At 43.6% G+C, this 20,047-nt stretch overlaps 1 pseudogene; it reads right to left on the reverse strand.

The window, feature by feature from the left end:
- The window catches only part of LOC147989972 (uncharacterized), a 43,590-nt pseudogene extending 30,402 nt beyond the window's left edge, over nucleotides 1-13,188 (reverse strand).
- Nucleotides 13,189-20,047: the final 6,859 nt, after the last annotated feature.

The raw sequence follows: 20,047 nt of genomic DNA on the forward strand, positions 1-20,047 counted from the left end.
TCATGGTTCACGACACGTTTGTTATGCCCGCCCCCGTCCCCTTCCAGATCTGGGTGGCATCTTCTTGACCTCCAATGCCCTGTCTTGGTACCCATGTCATACCTTTGTGTGATGGTGGTCCACGTAGCCAATGATGACGTTCTTGGATGTCGCTTTCCTCCTTGGACGCATCATTGAGGGTCCACACTCATCTTTCTTGAGTTCTGAGTGAAAATCCTTTGCCCGGATTATCAATTCGGGAAGTACTACAATGTCATTACCAATAAAAAGGCTTCGGCCATGGAACCTTGGGCCCTGATCCGCATATTGATATGTTGTTGTGAGGCAGTCAACAGTAGTTGTGATCTATGACATGGCCATTTGTCTTTCTTCTCCTTGGCAGGTTTCTCATCATTCCTAACGCTATGCTTTAGGTGAGATTCTCTACTCGTCAACCGCACGACACCCATCGAACTAGAGCGAGAGTGTAGGGTTCTCTTCGTCGATGCATACAAATGAGTGTGCGACATGTTCTAGCCTGCTTTCAAATGGACGAGGGTGTTTCCACCGTTGCTTGCCTACTTGCACACCAAGTTCCTGCTTCACCATCACTCTCGCGAGTGCTTCATCGAATCCAAGGTCCACTTTTCTGCTTTACTTTTGTTAGTTAATTCATGTCTTCTGCCCTATAAGTTGTTTCCTCGGCACTTTGTATCTCTACTACAACCGTTTGGAGCTTTATTAATTTAAAGGAGGCTCATCGAGCCTACTGTCTAAAAAAAGATATGCATCACATTAGATTTTGGGGGTGAATAGATGAATATGTGCTTACATTTGAAATTTGGTTCACTAATTTCCCACGACTCTAATATTGGAATGTTTATTACCAAGCCATTCTCCAGGCACATAATTGTGTTGTTACGTACACTTTAGCTATATGTAAATCACCTAAAAGTTAATTTTGAGTTAATTGATTTTTTGACCATTGATTTCTGCTTTGAGATACCTGCCTTTTCCTGTGGGCTATCATGTGAGCTGGTTTGCGGTGTGTCTTGTTTTTTATTGACTCGCCACATATTTGGGTCAGTCGATTGGCTAGTGGGTTGAAACCCATTACCTATGCCACCCTGCCCTCCCTTCTCTCCCTTTGTTTCTTTTTTGCCTTTTCTATTTTGATATGTTTCTTCTTTTGTTTTTTGTTTTTCTTTATTAATAAATTGTTTCTTTGTAAGTATTTTTGGGATGTTGGGTGAGTGTAAATGTATACACATAAATACTATGCAATAGTACAAAAATTACACTATTATATGATTGTCGTTTGCATGCAATAAAAAGTTCAATTTTAGTGCAAAGTTGTGTGCAAGTTTTCTTTGAAAAATCATTATCTATTTTCTTCAAGATTTATACCAATGTCGCTAATTCATTATTTCTTATTAAATTTTATTAATTTGATTTAGTGATCATTTCATTTTATTTCCTCCTTAAGGTTAATATCAATGTCACTAATTCATTCCTTGTTAGGAAACATTTTTTTGATCAATTCACACTATTATATGATTATTCTTTCATATTAAAAAATAAAAATTATGTATATTGTATGCAAATTTTGTCATTGTGTGTTTTAGCTTTTTTATTTTCTTTCTTCTTAAAGGGTAATACCAATGGAATTAATTCACTCTTCCTTAGAAATCCCATAATTTTTAATTCTTTATTTATTTTCTCTATTCTTAAAGGGTGATACTAAAGTCACTAATTCATTCTTTTGTAGAATCCATTATTTCGATTTTGTCTTAGTTTTTATTTCACTTTCTTTATTCTTTTATGATACTACCAATGCCACTAATTCATTCCTTCTTACTTCTATATTTTGTAGAAATTACAATATTATATGTTTATTCTTGCATATTTTAAAAAGTGCAATTTTTGTGTAAATTGTAAGCAAATTTCGTCATGTTTTGTTTATTATTTTTCAGTTTTTCCACTTGAAGGGTAATATGAATGCCACTGATTCATTCATTTCAGAAAACCTAATCTGTATGATTTTCTGGTTATTATTTAATTTTATTTCTTATTTAAAAGAAATACCAGTGCCACTAATTCATTCCTTCTTAGGGATTTTTTTTAAATTCTTCTATAATTTGCTTATTCTTGCATATTTTAAAAAAGTGTAATTTTTGCGTAAACTGTGTACATTTTTTTCATTATTTCATTTCTTTTTTGTTTTCTTTCTTATTAAATGTTAAAAGTAATACAATAATTCATTCTTCATCACAAAACTTCATCATTTTGATTTTGTTTTAGTTTTTATTTCTTCTTTAACGGTAATGCCAATGCAACTAAGTCCACTATAATAAGTTTATTTATTCTTGCACATTGTAACAAAGCACAATTTCTGTGTAAATTGTGCGCAAATTTTGTCATCATATTTTTTGTTTTTATTTTATTCTTTTTGGGTAATATGGATGCCACTAATTCAATCCTTCTGAGAAAACTTATTTTAGCAAAATTTCCTCTATTATATATTTATACTTGCATGCTATAAAAAATATTTTTTTATTATTTTTTACTTTAGTTTTCATTTTCTTTATTTTTAAAGGGTAATACAAATGGCACTAATTCGATTTTTCTTAGAAAATACTTTGTTTTTTTGTTCATTTTTTGTCTTGTGTCTTACCAAGTATTGGGACAGCTTTTTTAGACAAACAGGGAGGAGCTCCCGAACCCGATTATATTAATTAAACCAAAATGGCACTGGATACAAGCACCAAACGCTGTTCATAAAAGCATCGAAATAGCAAAACGACCAGACCTCCTACGACAGGAGCCAGCTGCTGTTAGTAAGAAAGAACTAGTTGTGAAGCTCCACTCGGGGGCAGGAAACTAAACTTATGTTCAAAACCAAGCCCAAGTATCTAGTGGGCTTCTGCTTTACGGTTGCATAGGGCCGACTGCTCCTCTCAAAAATCAGCTGAGAACAAATTTGGCGCATGTCAATTTTTATTTTGATGCGCTTTCATTTGTCCATTGGATGGTGCAAAATCGGATTTACCACAAGTATTAGAATTTCATACGACTGGCCCTTTTCTTCTTTTGATTATTATCTGGTTAATGCTTTGTATTTTGCTTTCGATGCACTCTTTGCCTTTCTTCTTTAATATATAATATGCACACTCGTGGATATTAGAGAAAAAAACCGGTTTTCTATTTGTGCACAATTTTGTGTTACGAACTTAAATGGAATTTATATGTTAATCGTGTTTGCTATTCTTCTGTCACATGAAATCTTTTTTAGTTAGTCAATCTTTTCGTCTGTTTTGAAGCAGCCCAGCTGTTGGGGAACGTAGTAATTTCAAAAATTTCCTACGCACACGCAAGATCATGATGATGCATAGCAACGAGAGGGGAGAGTGTTGTCTATGTACCCTCGTAGACCGGAAGCGGAAGCGTTAGCACAACGCGGTTGATGTAGTCGTACGTCTTCACGGCCCGACCGATCAAGTAACGAAACTACGGCACCTCCGAGTTCTAGCACACGTTCAGCTCGATGACGATCCCCGGACTCCGATCCAGCAATGTGTCGGGGAAGAGTTCCGTCAGCACGACGGCGTGGTGACGATCTTGACGTTCTACCATCGCAGGGCTTCGCCTAAGCACTGCTACAATATTATCGAGGATTATGGTGGAGGGGGGCACCGCACACGGCTAAGAGAACGATCACGAAGATCAACTTGTATGTCTTTGGGTGCCCCCTGCCCCCGTATATAAAGGAGCAAGGGGGGAGGAGGCCGGCCCTAGGAGGGGCGCGCCAGGGGAGTAGGATTCCTACTCCTAGTTGGAGTAGGTTTCCTCCTTTCCTAGTCCAACTAGGAGAAGGGGGGAAAGGGGGGAAGAGGGGAAGGAAGGGAGAGAGGGGCCGCGCCCCAAACCCCTTGTCCAATTCGGACTGGGCTTGGGAGGGGCACGCGCCACCTCCTGGTCCTTCCCACTAAGGCCCATTAAGGCCCATTGCTTCTTCCTCGTATTCCCGTAACTACCCGGTACCTCCGAAAATACCCGAAGCACTCGGAACCTTTCCGATGTCCGAATATAGTCGTCCAATATATCGATATTTATGTCTCGACCATTTCGAGACTCCTCGCTATGTCCCCGATCTCATCCGGGACTCCGAACTCCTTTGGTACATCAAATCATATAAACTCATAATGAAACTGTCATCAAAACCTTAAGCGTGCGGACCCTACGGGTTCGAGAACAATGTAGACATGACCGAGACACGTTTCCGGTCAATAACCAATAGCGGAACCTGGATGCTCATATTGGCTCCCACATATTCTACGAAGATCTTTATCGGTCAGACCGCATAACAACATACTTTGTTCCCTTTTTCATCGGTATGTTACTTGCCCGAGATTCGATCGTCGGTATCTCAATACCTAGTTCAATCTCGTTACCGGCAAGTCTCTTTACTCGTTCCGTATCATCTCACAACTAACTCATTAGTTGCAATGCTTGCAAGGCTTATGTGATGTGCATTACCGAGAGGGCCCAGAAATACCTCTCCGACAATCGGAGTGACAAATCCTAATCTTGAAATACGCCAACCCAACATGTACCTTTGGAGACACCTGTAGAGCTCCTTTATAATCACCCAGTTACGTTGTGAAGTTTGATAGCACACAAAGTGTTCCTCCGGTAAACGGGAGTTGCATAATCTCATAGTTATAGGAACATGTATAAGTCATGAAGAAAGCAATAGCAACATACTAAACGATCAAGTGCTAAGCTAACGGAATGGGTCAAGTCAATCACATCATTCTCCTAATGATGTGATCCCGTTAATCAAATAACAACTCATGTCTATGGTTAGGAAACATAACCATCTTTGATCAACAAGCTAGTCAAGTAGAGGCATACTAGTGACACTCTGTTTGTCTATGTATTCACACATGTATTATGTTTCCGGTTAATACAATTCTAGCATGAATAATAAACATTTATCATGATATAAGGAAATAAATAATAACTTTATTATTGCCTCTAGGGCATATTTCCTTCAGTCTCCCACTTGCACTAGAGTCAATAATCTAGTTCACATTGCCATGTGATTTAACACCAATAGTTCACATCATTATGTGACCAACACTCAAAGGGTTTGCTAGAGTCAATAATCTAGTTCACATCGCTATGTGATTAACACCCAAAGAGTACTAAGGTGTGATCATGTTTTGCCTGTGAGAGAAGTTTGGTCAACGGGTCTGCCATATTTAGATCCGTAAGTATTTTGCAAATTTCTATGTCAACAATGCTCTGCACGGAGCTACTCTAGCTAATCGCTCCCACTTTCAATATGCATCAAGATGAAGATTTAGAGTCATCCGGATCAGTGCCAAAACTTGTATCGACGTAACCTTTTACGACGAACCTTTTGTCACCTCCATAATCGAGAAACATATCCTTATTCCACTAAGGATAATTTTGACCGCTGTCCAGTGATCTACTCCTAGATCACTATTGTACTCCCTTGCCAAAAACAGTGTAGGGTATAAATAGGTCTAGTACACAACATGGCATACTTTATAGAACCTATGGCCAAGGCATAGGAAATGACTTTCATTCTCTTTCTATCTTCTGCCGGGGTCAGGCTTTGAGTCTTACTCAATTTCACACCTTGTAACACAGGCAAGAACTCTTGCTTTGATTGTTCCATTTTGAACTACTTCAAAATCTTGTCAAGATATGTACTCATTGAAAAACTTATCAAGCGTCTTGATCTATCTCTATAGAGCTTGATGCTCAATATGTAAGCAACTTCACCGAGGTCTTTCTTTGAAAAACTCCTTTCAAACACTCCTTTATGCTTTGCAGAATAATTCTACATTATCTCCGATCAACAATATGTCATTCACATATACTTATCAGAAATGATGTAGTGCTCCCACTCACTTTCTTGTAAATATAGGCTTCACCGCAAGTCTGTATAAAACTATATGCTTTGATCAACTTATCAAAGCGTATATTCCAACTCCGAGATGCTTGCACCAGTCCATAGATGGATCGCTGGAGCTTGCATATTTTGTTAGCACCTTTAGGATTGACAAAACCTTCTGGTTGCATCATATACACCATTTCTTTAATAAATCCATTAAGGAATACAGTTTTGTTTATCCATTTGCCAGATTTCATAAAATGCGGCAATTGCTAACATGATTCAGAAAGACTTTAAGCATCGATACGAGTGAGAAAATCTCATCGTAGTCAATACCTTTGAACTTTGTCAAAAACCTTTTTTCGACAAGTCTAGTTTTGTAGATAGTAACACTACTATCAGCGTCCGTCTTCCTCTTGAAAATCCATTTATTTTCTATGGCTTGCCGATCATCGGGCAAATCCATCAAAGTCCATACTTTGTTCTCATACATGGATCATATCTCAGATTTCATGGCCTCAAACCATTTCGCGGAATCTGGGCTCATCATCGCTTCCTCATAGTTCGCAAGTTCGTCATGGTCTAGTAACATGACTTCCAGAACAGGATTACCGTACCACTGTGGTGCGGATCTCACTCTGGTTTACCTACGAGATTCGGTAGTAACTTGATCTGAAGTTTCATGATCATCATCATTAGCTTCCTCACTAATTGGTGTAGTAGTCACAAGAACAGATTTATGTGATGAACTACTTTCCAATAAGGGAGAAGGTACAATTACCTTATCAAGTTTTCTACTTTCCTCCCACTCACTTCTTTCGAGAGAAACTCCTTCTCTAGAAAGGATCCATTCTTAGCAATGAATGTCTTGCCTTCGGATCTATGATAGAAGGTGTACCCAACAGTCTCCTTTGGGTATCCTATGAAGACATATTTTTCTGATTTGGGTTTGAGCTTATCAGGATGAAACTTTTTCACATAAGCATCACAACCCAAAACTTTAAGAAACGACAACTTTGGTTTCTTGCCAAACCATAGTTCAGATTGTGTCGTCTCAGCGGATTTAGATGGTGCCCTTTTTAACGTGAATGCAACTGTCTCTAATGCATAACCCCAAAATGATAGTGGTAGATCGGTAAGAGACATCATAGATTGCACTATATCCAATAAAGTACGGTTATGACGATCGGACACACCATTATGCTGTGGTGTTCTAGGTGGCATGAGTTTGTGAAACTATTCCACATTGTTTTAATTGAAGACCAAACTCGTAACTCAAATATTTGTCTCCGCGATCAGATCGTAGAAACCTTATTTTCTTGTCACGATGATTTTCCACTTCACCCTGAAATTATTTGAACTTTTCAAATGTTTCAGACTTATGTTTCATCAAGTAGATATACCCATATCTGCTCAAATCATCTGTGAAGGTCAGAAAATAACGATACCCGCCGCGAGCTTCAACATTTATCGGACCACATACATCTGTATGTATGATCTCCAACAAATCTTTTGCTCTCTCCATAGTACCAGAGAACGGCGTTTTAGTCATCTTGCCCATGAGGCACGGCTCGCAAGTACCAAGTGATTCATAATCAAGTGGTTCCAAAAGTCCATCAGTATGGAGTTTCTTCATGCACTTTACACCGATATGACCTAAACGGCAGTGCCACAAATAAGTTGCACTATCATTATTAACTTTGCATCTTTTGGCTTCAATATTATGAATATGTGTAACACTACGATCGAGATCCAACGAACTATTTTCATTGGGTGTATGACCATAGAAGGTTTTATTCATGTAAACAGAACAACAATTTATTCTCTTGCTTAAATGAATAACCGTATTGCAATAAACATGATCAAATAATATTCATGCTCAACGCAAACACCAAATAACACTTATTTAGGTTCAACACTAATCCCGAAAGTATAGGGAGTGTGCGATGATGATCATATAAATCTTGGAAATACTTCCAACACACATCGTCACCTCACCCTTTACTAGTTTCTGTTTATTCTGCAACTCCCGTTTTGAGTTACTACTCTTAGCAACTGAACCAGTATCAAATACCGAGGGGTTGCTATAAACACTAGTAAATTACACATCAAAAACATGTATATCCAATATACCTTTGTTTACCTTGCCATCCTTCTTATCCGTCAAATACTTGGGGCAGTTCCACTTCCAGTGACTAGTCCCTTTGTAGTAGAAGCACTTAGTCTCAGGCTTAGGATCAGACTTGGGCTTCTTCACTTGAGCAGCAACTTGCTTGCCGTTCTTCTTGAAGTTCCCCTTCTTCCCTTTGTCCTTTTCTTGAAACTAGTGGTCTTGTCAACCATCAATACTTGATGTTTTTCTTGATTTCTACCTTCGTTGATTTCAGCATCACGAAGAGCTTGGGAGTTGTTTCCGTTATCCCTTGCATATTATAGTTCATCACGAAGTTCTACTAACTTGGTGATGGTGACTAGAGAATTCTGTCAATCACTATCTTATCTGAAAGATTAACTCCCACTTGATTCAAGCGATTGTAGTACCCAGACAATCTGAGCACATGCTCACTAGTTGAGCGACTCTCCTCCAACTTTTAGCTATAGAACTTGTTGGAGACTTCATATCTCTCAACTCGGGTATTTGCTTGAAATATTAACTTCAACTCCTGGAACATCTCATATGTTTCATGACGTTCAAAAACGTCTTTGAAGTCCCTATTCCAAGTCGTTAAGCATGGTGCACTAAACTATCAAGTAGTCATCATATTGAGCTAGCCAAACGTTCATAACATCTGCATCTGCTCCTGCAATAGGTCTGTCACCTAGCGGTGCATCCAGGACATAATTCTTCTGTGCTGCAATGAGGATAAACCTCAGATCACGGATCCAATCCGCATCATTGCTACTAAAATCTTTCAACACAATTTTCTCTAGGAACATATCAAAATAAACATATGAAAGCAACAACGTGAGCTATTGATCTACAACATAGATATGCTAATACTACCAGGACTAAGTTCATGATAAATTAAAGTTCAATTAATCATATTACTTAAGAACACCCACTTAGATAGACATCCCTCTAATCCTCTAAGTGATCACGTGATCCAAATCAACTAAACCATGTCCGATCATCACGTGAGATGGAGTAGTTTTCAATGGTGAACATCACTATGTTGATCATATCTACCATATGATCCACGCTCGACCTTTCGGTCTCCGTGTCCCGAGGCCATATCTGTATATGCTTGGCTCGTCAAGTATAACCTGAGTATTCCCCGTGTGCAACTGTTTTGCACCCGTTGTATTTGAATGTAGAGCCTATCACACCCGATCATCACGTGGTGTCTCAGCACGAAGAACTTTCGCAACGGTGCATACTCAGGGAGAACACTTCTTGATAATTAGTGAGAGATCATCTTAAATTGCTACCGTCAATCAAAGCAAGATAAGATGCATAAAAGATAAACATCATATGCAATCAAAATATGTGACATGATATGGCCATGATCATCTTGCGCCTTTGATCTCCATCTCCAAAGTACTGTCATGATCTCTATCGTCACCGGCATGACACCATGATCTCCATCATCTTGATCTATATCAATGTGTCGTTACATGGTCGTCTCGCCAACAATTGCTCTTGCAACTATTGCTATCGCATAGCGATAAAGTAAAGCAATTATTTGGCGCTTGCATCTTATGCAATAGAGAAACAACCATAAGGATTTTTCCAGTTGTCGATAACTTCAACAAAACATGATCATCTCATACAACAACTTATATCTCATCACGTCTTGGCCATATCACATCACAACATGCCCTGCAAAAACAAGTTTGACGTCCTCTACTTTGTTGTTGCAAGTTTTACGTGGCTGCTACGGGCTTAGCAAGAACCAATCTTACCTATGCATCAAAACCACAACGATAGTTCGTCAAGTTGGTGCTGTTTTAACCTTCGCAAGGACCGGGCGTAGCCACACTCGGTCCAACTAAAGTTGGAGAAACTGACACCCGCCAGCCACCTGTGTGCAAAGCACGTCGGTAGAACCAGTCTCGCGTAAGCGTACGCGTAATGTCGGTCCGGGCCGCTTCATCCAACAATACCGCCGAACCAAAGTATGATATGCTGGTAAGCAGTATGACTTATATCGCCCACAACTCACTTGTGTTTTACTCATGCATATAACATCAACACATAAAACCTAGGCTCGGATGCCACTGTTGGGGAACATAGTAATTTCAAAAATTTCCTACGCACAAGCAAGATCATGGTGATGCCTAGCAACGAGAGGGGAGAGTGTTGTCTACGTACCCTCGTAGACTGGAAGCGAAAGCGTTAGCACAACGTGGTTGATGTAGTCGTACGTCTTCACGGCCCGACCGATCAAGCACGGAAACTACGGCACCTCCGAGTTCTAGCATACGTTCAGCTCGATGACGATCCCCGAACTCCGATCCAGCAAAGTGTCAGGGGAGAGTTCCGTCAGCACGACGGCGTGGTGACGATCTTGATGTTCTACCGTCGCAGGGCTTCGCCTAAGCACTGCTACAATATTATCGAGGATTATGGTGGAGGGGGGCACCGCACACGGCTAAGAGAACGATCACGAAGATCAACTTGTGTGTCTTTGGGTGCCCCCTGCCCCCGTATATAAAGGAGCAAGGGGGAGGAGGCCGGCCCTAGGAGGGGCGCGCCAGGGGAGTAGGATTCCTACTCCTAGTTGGAGTAGGTTTCCTCCTTTCCTAGTCCAACTAGGAGAAGGGGGGGAAAGGGGGAAAGAGGGGAAGGAAGGGATAGAGGGTCCGCGCCCCAAACCCCTTGTCCAATTCGGACTGGGCTTGGGAGGGGCGTGCGCCACCTCCTGGTCCTTCCCACTAAGGCCCATTAAGGCCCATTGCTTCTTCCTCCTATTCCCGTAACTCCCCGGTACCTCCGAAAATACCCGAATCACTCAGAACCTTTCCGATGTCTGAATATAGTCGTCCAATATATCGATCTTTACGTCTCGACCATTTCGAGACTCCTTCGGTACATCAAAACATATAAACTCATAATGAAACTGTCATCGAAACCTTAAGCGTGCGGACCCTACGGGTTCGAGAAAAATGTAGACATGACCGAGACACGTCTCCGGTCAATAACCAATAGCGGAACCTGGATGCTCATATTGGCTCCCACATATTCTACGAAGATCTTTATCGGTCAGACCGCATAACAATATACGTTGTTCCCTTTGTCATCGGTATGTTACTTGCCCGAGATTCGATCGTCGGTATCTCAATACCTAGTTCAATCTCGTTACCGGCAAGTCTCTTTACTCATTCTGTAATACATCATCTCACAACTAACTCATTAGTTGCAATGCTTACAAGGCTTATGTGATGTGCATTACCGAGAGGGCCCAGAGATACCTCTCCGACAATCGGAGTGACAAATCCTAATCTCGAAATACGCCAATCCAACATATACCTTTGGACACACCTGTAGTGCTCCTTTATAATCACCCAGTTACGTTGTGACGTTTGGTACCACACAAAGTGTTCCTCCGGTAAACGGGAGTTGCATAATCTCATAGTTATAGGAACATGTATAAGTCATGAAGAAAGCAATAGCAACATACTAAACGATCGAGTGCTAAGCTAACGGAATGGGTCAAGTCAATCACATCATTCTCCTAATGATGTGATCCCGTTAATCAAGTAATAACTCATGTCTATGGTTAGGAAACATAACCATCTTTGATCAACGAGCTAGTCAAGTAGAGGCATACTAGTGACACTCTGTTTGTCTATGTATTCACACATGTATTATGTTTCCGGTTGATACAATTCTAGCATGAATAATAAACATTTATCATCATATAAGGAAATAAATAATAACTTTATTATTGCCTCTAAGGTATATTTCCTTCACCAGCTACATAGGATTGTATCATATGTGTGATTCAAGTATACATAAAAATGACCGATCTCTCGCTGACCTACGCCTGAAAGAACTAGCGGCCCTATGCATGTTTGCTACAGCTGGATGATGAAAGCATCTCTTTCTTTTTCAATTTTTTTTGCGAGGGGATGAAAGCATCTCTGCTAGTACGTAGGAACACACATGCAAATATAAAAATCAACTAGTGATAAAGCAGCTACAGCTGGGTGATGAAGTAAGCAGCTACTAGTACGTGTACTGCTAAGAAGCTGGGTGATGAAAGATATGGAGCAAATCGACAAACAGAATTTTTAGATCAGTCGACTGACCAAAATAGAAAAATCATTCAACTTGCATGTAGGCTGTCCCTATTACGTATGTAATGAACTGAAATGAAAGGCATATATATGTAAAAAAATCATACAGTTCATCTTTGGTCAGTGGGTAACCATTGGAAAATGTCATGAACAAAGTTCTCTCATCAGGTGGAACATCAGATAGTTGTTGCATGATCTGCAAAGAAATATATTATTATTTTCTCTTCAAGCTAGGAACTGCACTAAGTATTGGGAAGAAAGCTATAAAGTCTTATTGGAAAATAAACAAATGAACATGCAAAGAATGATCAGTGATGATGGCTTTCTTACCGCATCGTTATGGTTTTCTCTTAAGCTCCACTTATCCAGCAATGCTGCCAAACGGGAGGTTGATTGATAATCATGGCGGAACATATGACTTGTTTGAGCATGCATATTTCTTGAACTTGAGCCTTCTCCATGATGCATTTGACTTGTTTGAACATGGATATTTCTAGAACTTGTGCCTTCTCCGGGATGCTTTGGAGTGTTAGCATACAAAGTCTTGATCTTGGTAAGAAGGTGATTATGCATAGATGACTTGGTGAATCAAAAAAAGTAGAAAATACTTCACAAACTATTAACAAATATTTCATTATTGCAGATTTGAACTACTCTCACCGAGCTTTTAGGAACATCAGATGATTGTTGCATGATCTGCAAAGTATTGGATGAAAGCTATCAAGTCTCATCAGAAAATAAAAGAATCAACATGCAAATAATTATTAGTGACATATAATCACGATGGATAGAATTTATGGCATTCTTACTGCATCATTATGCTTCTCTCTTAAGCTCAAGCTATCCAATGATGTCACCAAACGGGAAGTTGAATGATAATCGTGTACTTCGTCATTTATATGACTTGTTTGAACATGGATATTTCTAGAACTTGTGTCTTATCCATCATGATTTGGAGTGTTGACATACAAAGCTTTGATCTCTCCAAGGTGCAGCTGCTGCCTGGGGGTGCTGTCGTCCGAGCAGCGGGCCGCCGTCGTCATCATTGGGACCCGTCGCTGGCCTCCTCCAGGCGTCGTAGCTCCAGGACCGTTCCAAGGAGCCCCGACAAGCGCATCTCTCCTGTGGCAAAGCTGGCTTGGCGCATTAAGAGGGCGGCCACGGCATGCCTGGGCGGCCAATCCTCGGCGGTGGTCACCCCATCCTCGTCCGCAGCCGGGGCGCCTTGTTTCTCACCTCCGAGGACAACGTCTGCTGCTCCCACGGTGCCCCGGGTGCGTCTGCTGGCACGCACGGGTGGGCTGCGGGGTGGAGCTAGGTGCGCTGCGGCGCTGGAGGCCGCGGCATGCTCCCCTGTGACGCCTCTACACCAGGCTGCGCTGATGGTCCATTCCACAAGCTCTCCTACGCCCTTCCTGGCGGATGAACCTTCAGAGACGACGCCAATCCTCGCCACCCCGCTCACGACGCCGAGTGGTGCTGATGAAGCCCTACCCATGCCGCTGTTTGTGCCACGGGAGGCCCCCTTGCTCCCGACGCCGCAGTCCACCAAGAGGAGGCTGCCTGCTGCACGCCGTAAGACCCTGGAGCCGGGTTTTTCACTGAGCCGACGCAGTGCACGGCTGAAAGCAAAGAACAGAAGCACCCCGGTGGCCCAGATGGCCGAGAAGATCTTGTGTCACCGCATGGGGATTGTGCACGAAGGGAATCAAGTCACCAAGGAGGCCATCAGCAAGTTCGCTGAGCTGTTCCAGGGGCAACTGTCGCCCATTGCCATTGGAGCGCTTGGAGCGCTCTTTCGTCTTGACTGTGATCTCACAACAGCCGTGGAAGATGCACTATTGGAGCATGGTGGAGCAGATGGGCTAGACCATGAGGGGTTTGACCAGGTGGAAGGCACAGCCGTGGTTCATCATTAGTCTGCTCATCTTCGTCGCTGTTAGCTGTTAGTGGAGTCCTTTGTTTTCCAATGTTAGTCTAGTTCATGTACTCGGCCGTAGGCATGGCTGATCTAAGTTGGATGGCTACTGTGTACCAGTGTAGGTGTAGGTGTTGGCAGCCTGCCGCTTGCCGCCGCTTCTTGTTCAATATCAGACCTCTTGAAATTATGTGGTTGCTTGCTCTTGCTCCTGTTGATGTCCAAGCACCTAAATAATAGAACACAACCTTTGTATCATTAGTTGGAATGTACGTGGGCTCAACTGCCCGGATCATAGAACTACCGTGCATGAGGCCGTCGCCGCCTCCCGCTGCAACCTGTTGTGTATTCAGGAGTCCAAGTTGGCTGCTTTGGACGCCGAAACTGCTTCTTATATCGGAGGCCACCGACTGAGAAGCTTCGTCACCTTGCCGTCCATGGGCACCAGAGGGGGAATCATCCTGCTCTGCAACAAGGACATCATTTGTGCCTCTGACATTTCCACGAGGGAATTCACTCTATCAGCCACAATCACAATTTTGGAATCCAATACCTCCTTCAAGTTGACCACGGTCTACGGTCCAACCAACAGCAGCAAAAAGGACGACTTCTTCGCGGAACTTCTCGCACAGAAGCCGGCGGCCGGCACCTTGTGGCTCGCAAATGGGGACTTCAATCAAATATATAGGGCCAGAGACAAGAACAAAGGAATGCTAACATCTCGCGTATAAATCGTTTTCGGAACACCTTGCATGCCTGTGAGTTAAAGGAAATCCATCTAGAAAATCGAAAATTCACTTGGAGCAACGAAAGACTTGATCCTACCCTTTGCAAACTTGATAGCTTTTTCTGTAACTCTGACTGGGACATCCAATTTGGTTCTCACGTCCTCTCTGCCATGGCGACATCCCTTTCTAACCACTGTCCACTAATCCTGGCTAGCGATCGCGGTCCCAAAAGGCCTCGGAAATTCAAGTTTGAGAACTTTTGGATCAAGCTACCGGGATTTGGTAGGGTCGTGGCTGACGAGTGGGCCAAGCCAACCATGCACACCGAACCTTGTCGTATACTAGCTGAGAAGCTGCGCCGCCTTGGCGTTGTGCTGAGACGTTGGAGCAATAGTTTCTTCTCCACTGCCAAGCTACAACTCACAATGGCCTTGGAGGTTATCCTCAGGTTGGACATGGCCATGGATTTGCGACCTCTGTCCTTGGAGGAGCGAGACTTGACGGCGAGGCTTAAGAGGAGAGTGAGTGGTTTTGCAGTTCTAGAAAGGGCAAGAAAGAGACAGGCCTCGAGGATAGCAAACCTGAAAGAGGGCGACGCCAACACAAGATTTTTTTCACATAAAAATAAATTCAAGAAGGAGAAAGAACTTCATCCATAGGCTCAAGATGGGGTCTGATTGGGCAAGCTTACACGAAGAGAAGGAGAAGGTGACCCATGAGCACTTCTCTGGCATGTTGCGAAAAAAGCCTCGGCCACAAAGAGATTTTAACTGGGATAGCATGCAGTTCAGCCATTGTGATCTATCTACCTTGGATGATCCCTTTAGTGAGAAGGAGGTGCTTGACGCCATTGGAGACATGCCTAAGGATAAGGCGCCGGGCCCGGATGGTTTCACTGGAGCCTTCTTCAAGACATGTTGTGAGGTCATCAAAGCGGACATCATGGCTGTGGTCAACAGCTTCTCCGACCTCCGATCAGAGCACTTCCATTGGGTGAACACCGCCAACATTGTGCTCATCCCTAAGAAAGATGGCGCTGAGAGCATCACCGACTTTAGGCCTATCAGTCTTATTTATGCGGTGGTCAAGATTGTGGCAAAGATGATGGCAACCCGTTTAGCACCTTTTATGCACACTCTGATATCCCGGTCCCAGAGTGCCTTCATCAAATCCAGGAGCATCCATGACAACTTTATGTTTGTGCGAAACTTTGCTCGGCGGATGCACCGGTTAAAGAAGCCTACCCTTCTCCTCAAGCTGGACATCAAGAAGGCTTTTGACTCCGTTAGATGGGATTACCTGCTGAGCCTTCTAGCCCACTGCGGGTTCCCGGCCCGGTTCAGAGACATGCTCTCCGCCCTGCTCCGTTCGTCATCATCCCGAGTGCTTCTTAATGGGTTTCCGGGCGAGCCTATCTGGCATGGCGTGGGCCTCCGGCGGGGAGATCTGCTCTCTCCTCTGCTATTTATCCTGGCGATTGATCCTATTCAGAGCATCTTGGAGACCTCCACTAGACAGGGCAAGCTTCACCGCATTGGAGGCAGGGCCACGTGCATGCGTTCCTCCTTATATGCCGACGACGCCGCAATTTTCGTGGCGCCTTTCAAGGAGGACATTCAGCAGCTAACCTCGATACTGGCGGAGTTCGGCGACGTCACGGGCCTAGTCACAAACCTTGAGAAGAGCTCTGTCACACCTATTAGCTGCAAGGGGATAGACCTTGATGACATTCTTGAGTACCTTCCAGCGACTCGTGCAAACTTCCCCATGCGCTACCTTGGCCTACCTCTGATAGTTCACCGGCTAAAGAAAATTGATCTACAATACCTGGTGGATAAAGCCGCGGGGAAGCTGGTACCCTGGTTGGGCCGTTTCATTACTGTGGCTGGGCGCACCGAGCTGGTCAAATCGGTGAGCACCGCCCAGGCAACCTTCCATGCTACGGCAATTAGGCTTCCGGAGAGCACATTGTGTGCCCTCAACAAGATTGAGAGGGCATTCCTTTGGGCTGGAGCGGACAAGGTCTCCGGTGGGCGGTGCAAGGTTAATTGGAAGACAGTTTGCAAACCAAAGAGGCTAGGCGGATTGGGTGTTCTAGACCTTCACATGTATGCGAGAGCTTTGCGACTGAGATGGCTGTGGTATGAATGGAAGGAGCCTAGTAGAGCATGGGTGGGCATGGGAAACCCATGTGATTCCATAGACAGAGAGCTTTTCGAAGCTGCTATGACTATCACCATGGGAGACGGGCGAACGACGCGCTTGTGGCACTCCCCATGGCTCAAGGGAAAAAAACCACAAGGATGTTGCGCCCACCGTCTTTGCGATATCTTCAAATAGGAGCAAGTCCGTGCAAGAGGCCATGCTAGATCACAGATGGATACAATGGATTAACATGGAGGCTGGACTATCGGTCCAGCATATTCGAGAATTTTGCCAACTCTGGGAGAAGATAAGTAGGGTACACCTTCAGGTTGATCGGCCTGATGACATCAAATGGAACCTCACGGCAAATGGCAAATACTCATCCGCCTCGGCTTACAAGGCGCAGTTTGCCGGAGCAGTGGCAACCAACATGACAAAGGTGGTTTGGGGGAACTGGGCGCCTCCAAAGTGTAAGTTCTTTGCGTGGCTTGTTATCAAGGATAGAGTGTGGACGGCTGACCGTTTGCAGCGACGAGGATGGCCGAATTGCAATTTATGCCAACTATGCAAGAGGGAGCCTGAGACGGCGGCACATTTACTGTTCAAGTGCAGATACTCCACCCGCATATGGAACGCGGTGAGATGCTAGCTGGATGCGCCTGAGCTGGACACTATCGCTTGGGCAGGGATCCCAACGGTCTAGGAGTGGTGGGCTACGACTGTGCTCGAGCATGGGCACCGGAGAAAGGCCATATCCTCACTTATATCGCTTGTGTCCTGGCAGGTTTGGAAAGAGAGAAATGCGAGGGTGTTCCAGAAGAAATCTTGTATGCCAACAACCGTGTTCGCGGGCATCAAAGTAGAGACCCAAAATTGGGTCTTGGCCGGGGCTAAACACTTGGGATCATTGATGCCGCGAGAGTAGCTCTATTTTCTTTCATTTGTGGAGGAGTAATGACCCTCTTGCGACCTGGTTACTCTCTTCTTCTTTATTAATAAGATGAGGCAAAGCTTTTGCCTCCGTTAAAAAAAAAAACAAAACTTTGATCTTGCTGAGAAGGTGCTCCTGCATAGATGACTTGGTAAATCAGAAAAAGGCAGAAAATACTTCACAAACTCTAACAGATCTTACTACTCCGCATGAGCAGTTAACTATCTTATTAAAACCAACAATCAAAAACTAAAATACTACTGACGTTTGTTGGAATTAACCACGCTGTTGTAGTCCGGCTAGGACAAGAATCAATCACCGTATAGGATTAGGAGAGTATATATAGCTAGCTATGGCTGCATTATATATACCTATAACCTACCCCTGTAACACAAGATCAAAGCAATAAACTACAAGAGTGACACGCTCGTCGTGTGCGTGTGTCCCGGCGAGATCAATCGATCTACACCTAGCATCAGCGTACAGGGACCAAGGCCAACAATTTCATTATTTATAGGTATAGATCAGTCATCTACATGGATGATAAGGTAAATCACAAAAAGGTAAAACCTTCAACTAGTAACAGATCCAATCCTCGGTAAATAATTTTTTTTCTAGAATATCGGTAACTAAATAATAACCCTAGCTAGTCTTACCGAGCCTACAGGAACCCGATCAGTCATGGACTGTCCATAGGCAACATGGCGCAGATATGTCCTCTGATTATGGATAAAATCCATCTCTATTCTTTCTCAAAGATCTTCCAAGGCCTCGTAACAGATAGCATTGAGGTAGAAAGAAATTCCTTCAACAGCTTCCTTCTTAAAGTCACTTCTTGGTATAGATCTGCTCGCTAAATCATCAAATCCAAAATGGAGAAGTTCCAGAAAACGTTTTGCAGAAGAAACAAGGGCACAAAAATGGTTGTCACCAAAAGAGTATATGCGCCGAAGAAAATCAACTTGGCCATTCCCTTGGAGCCACAACCAAAAGGCAATTATCTCCATGGAAAGGGAAGACTCAACTTGAAGACCAAAGACCAAACGGAAGAACAACTTTCGAAGAAGCATATAGTAAGAATTTGAAGCATTCACTAGATCGGGTGCCATGGAAGGTGTGGAAGGCATACAGCAGGATGAGTTGCTTCTTCTTTTTTTAGGGGAGGATAGAAGAGTAGCTAGTTTTGAATCAATAGATTCATATGAGGAAGTGTTGGAAATATGAGCAAATTACTACGAGATTTAATCCGAATAAACAGAAGATAAATCATGACCACAACAGTAGAGATTAAACTAATCATGCGAACTAGCATAGCAGATGAACATATCACATCTAGGGCACATACTAGAAGCATGAATTCTACCACGATCTCGAACAGGAAGGGTAGAATCACATACGGTGCAGCGGGTGCAGCACCGCCGGCGTTGACGTTGTCGCCCATGTCGTCGAGGACGAGGTTGCCGAGGTCGGGGAAGAAGTCGTCGCTGCCAGCAGTCGCGCGAGTGCGCTCCCCAAAAACCTGATCGCCCCTCTCCCGTACAGGATCACGAGTGGCGGGGTTCCGGAGGCTTCCTGTCCCTTCTCGCGGTGCACGCCGGAAGGAGGGATGGAGAAGACTTGCTTGGCGGCGCAATGATCTGGAACGGTGGTGAGAAACCATACGAAGCGGCCGCGGCTAGGTTAGACATCTGCCTGACTATATAGTGAGGGCCGGGTAGGTCGTGGGAGTAAACCCCACGTCCGAGTCGTCACGATCCAAAAGAATCAGAAACGGTTCAGTAATTAACGCGTCCGTTAATTATTAATTAATGACTCATTAATTTTCCCATGCAGCAAAAATATAGACAACGTGCATAGCTCTGTCCTCGGCTCGGCTCAATCACGAAACCCGCAGCGCGTCGTGACGAGGCGTGGCGTGGCGAGGCGAGCGAGGAGGAGGAGCGCGCGTGTAGGTCTCCTCTTCTCATGCTCATACAAGTGGTAGAAGAGCTCACCTTATAAATAGGTGCAACTCTCTCTCTCTCAACTTCCGGGGTGGGACTAAACTTTAGCCTCACTCACTACACTCACATGTGTGCATGAATAGGCCAAGAGAATTTTAGAATTTTAGTTGGGCTTTGGGCCAAAGGCCTACTAGCAAAATTCCAACAATCCCCCACAAAGTCTCATTGGCACATCTC

The sequence above is a fragment of the Triticum urartu genome, chromosome 1A, assembly GCF_056163025.1.
Source record: "Triticum urartu cultivar PI428250 chromosome 1A, HENAU_Tu73, whole genome shotgun sequence".
Classification (NCBI taxonomy): domain Eukaryota; kingdom Viridiplantae; phylum Streptophyta; class Magnoliopsida; order Poales; family Poaceae; genus Triticum; species Triticum urartu.